Source organism: Microtus ochrogaster, linkage group LG2 (genome assembly GCF_000317375.1).
Source record: "Microtus ochrogaster isolate Prairie Vole_2 linkage group LG2, MicOch1.0, whole genome shotgun sequence".
NCBI lineage: Eukaryota > Metazoa > Chordata > Mammalia > Rodentia > Cricetidae > Microtus > Microtus ochrogaster.
In genome coordinates, this window is record NC_022028.1 from 53,901,420 (window position 1) to 53,904,402 (window position 2,983).

Sequence of the window (2,983 nt, forward strand, 5' to 3'; positions counted from 1 at the left end):
GGGCTCAGGGGGAGCAGGGCTCAGGGGGAGCAGGGCTCAGGGGGAGCAGGGCTCAGGGGGAGCAGAGTGCTTGCCCAGCGTGTGTGAAGCTCTAAGTTAAATCCCCAACATGGAACAAGAAACAAAATCAACATTTACACGAAGCTATCATCAACTGCCTCAAACCAGTTTCTCCCAGTGCTCACAAAAGACCTTCTGGCCACACGTGTCTGCTGGAGACAGCTGATGCTGCCTCAACCTTATTCCCCATTGGTGGAGAGAGTTATCTGATACAGGAGGGGATTTCCAGTAAGATCTCTCTTCAATGTCTTTCCCGAAAGGAGGAACCTCGCTTGGACTCTTAAAGGAAGGGTTGGTTTCTTTGGGTGCCGCCTCCAAAAGGAAGAGCACCAAGCTCCCCCTTCTGATGTGTTTGTTCAGCTCCACTTTAAAAAACACCCTTGGGGACCAAAAAGGAGTGTGAGCGTCCTCCTGCGTGTTCCTGTGTGTTCCTGCTGTCACTGCCCAAACTCTGTGCCCAGCTCTTCCTGCTGACAGTTTTACTGGTTAATACTTTCTCTCCTACTCCTAGATTTCTGATAGATGTTATTTCTATGCCTCTCATCATGGACATCAACTGCTCGTGACCTGAGCGCCCGGTGCGGCTGAAGGGCCCCCATTCCCACTCACCAGTGTCCTCCCTGTCCACCCGTCCTTACCCACGCCTCACACAGCTGCTTTTCTCTGTTGTTCTAGTTTTCCAGACTAACTCTGTCTCTAACCAACCTGAAACATGACCCGCCCACCAATCCCGAATCATTTCCTCTGGCACACAGCTGTTCAATCCTCCTTTGTGGAAGGGGGGGCTCGAGACAAAGTCTCACTCTGTACCCCAGGATGGCCTGAAACTGTGTAGCCCTGGCTGGCCTATGACTCATTCACGGCAGTCCTCATGTCTCAGCCTCCCGAGTGCTGGGATTGCAGACGAGAACCATATCCAGCTCAATTATTCTTTCTTAGTGTAAACATTGGGTTTCATTTAGTTTTAACCATTCTATTTTGTTTGAAAACATAATGCAACCACAGGAATGGAGAGATGGCTCTGTAGTTAAGAGCATGTACTTCTCTTTCAGAATACTTGGGTTCAGTCTCCAGCACCCATATTAGGTGGCCTGTAACTCAAACTCCAGAAGATCTGATGCCTTCTTCTTCCTCCATGGGCACGGCATGCCATGCATGTGGGGTACACAGCTCAGGCATGGGCAAATGTGTGCATACACACACCAGATAAATAAGAAAATAAATACAATCTTTTTAAAGTAACAGAACCAGGCTGGGAATAAAGGCCAGGGCTAGAGGACCTGCTTAGTGTGCACAAGGCCATAGGGTCAGTTCTGAGAACAGAAGAGGACGTAACTGCTCCAAGATATGGTTGGGGGAAGACTTTTACTGTGGCTATGAGGGAGAATGCAGCCAGAGGCATCTGGAGGAGTCCAGAGCAGAGAGGAAAAGTAGTATACTGGACATGGGCAGTGGTCTGGGACCTGGTCATGAGAGGAGGTGGAGAGGTGCGGGAGGGGCAAAGAAAAAGAAAAGAGCAAGGTGGTGGTGGGGAGGCAGCAAGAGAGAGGGAATCAAGAGAACACATGACCCAGATGGCAGGGTTCTATAGGAATGAGACCTCTGGGGAAGGGAAATCCATGCTGGAAAAGTCTGGAGTAGAGGGCTGGTTGAGGGGAGCTAGGAGGAGGCAGAGGTACAGAGCAAGCATGGTGGCCAGCATGTTATGCCAACAGACCCCAGGGAGAGCCCTTTGTCCTGAGTTTGTTTCGGACCTGACAGCGCCCACTTGTGTTCTTATCTATTACACATCTTGTGGCTCTAGTTTTATTTATTTTATTGTCCCGTCTTTACCGAGGGCTGCAGCTCAAGTCTTTTTTCACCCCAGCATTAGAAGATGCTCTGAACTCACTGGAAACACTGACACTTGTGAACTGAGTGTCTGTGCTAGGCTGCGTGTGTAACACACACATGCAGGCTCCTCACTTAAACTCCATTTGCTGGTGAGCGAGGCCAACACCACCAGAGGCAGCAGTAGAAAGCAGCATTTTCTGGCGGTGATGTTTGGATGTGGAAGTAGGTGAGAGAGAAACAGACACTATTTCCCCCTCTATAAGAATCAGTTTTCACCAAATTACTATTTAAACTGCCTCTGTTTTGGTTTCCCAAAGACTGATTCCTTCCTCTCTTCCTCAAACAACCCCTTCCTCTCTCCCCTCAGTTCCCATCCCTAAGAGAAGCCTGGCCTGGCTCCTGCTTGTTTGGGGATCCTTACAAGAGCTCTCCTGCACCAGCCCATGAGAATCACAAGCGCCCCAACACCCCACCCCCATCCCCTTAGATGCTGCTGCTGAGCTGTGACTTCCTCATCTGAACAGATTTTGGTGACCTTGGCACAGGGAGTCAACTTGGCCCATCTTCCCCACCTTGTCAACCTTCTGTGACCCCTGTGCAAAGTGTAACGTTTGCTTCCCAGGGAGACCACAGAACATGTGAGGCTTGTCTATCGTGAGCAGTTTGGAGGGCTTTAAAAAAAATACTGCCTTTATTTTTACCTAGGACAAAATTTAGCTTACTTACTGTGATAAAAGGTATACTGTATTTAACTTGGTGACTATTGAATATTAATTTATTTATTGAGTGATGAACAGAATGATGAATAGAAACCAACTACCTTGGTTGTCTTTTTAAATGTTTGTCAGATATGGTGGCTCAGTTGCTTCTAGATCGCAATGACTTTCTGATGACTCTGTCAAAGATTATCCCATGACGTCAGACTGTGTGTGCTGGGCAGACTGACGTATGACGTAGAAGATGACATTGTGACGGTGGGAGATTACTCATCCCCAACCTTGTTTTTTTAAAGTTTTTGAGTTGATTTTATTTAGGTAAAATGTCACTAATGTGAGTAACTGCTATTAATTTCATTTGTCACCTAAGAGAT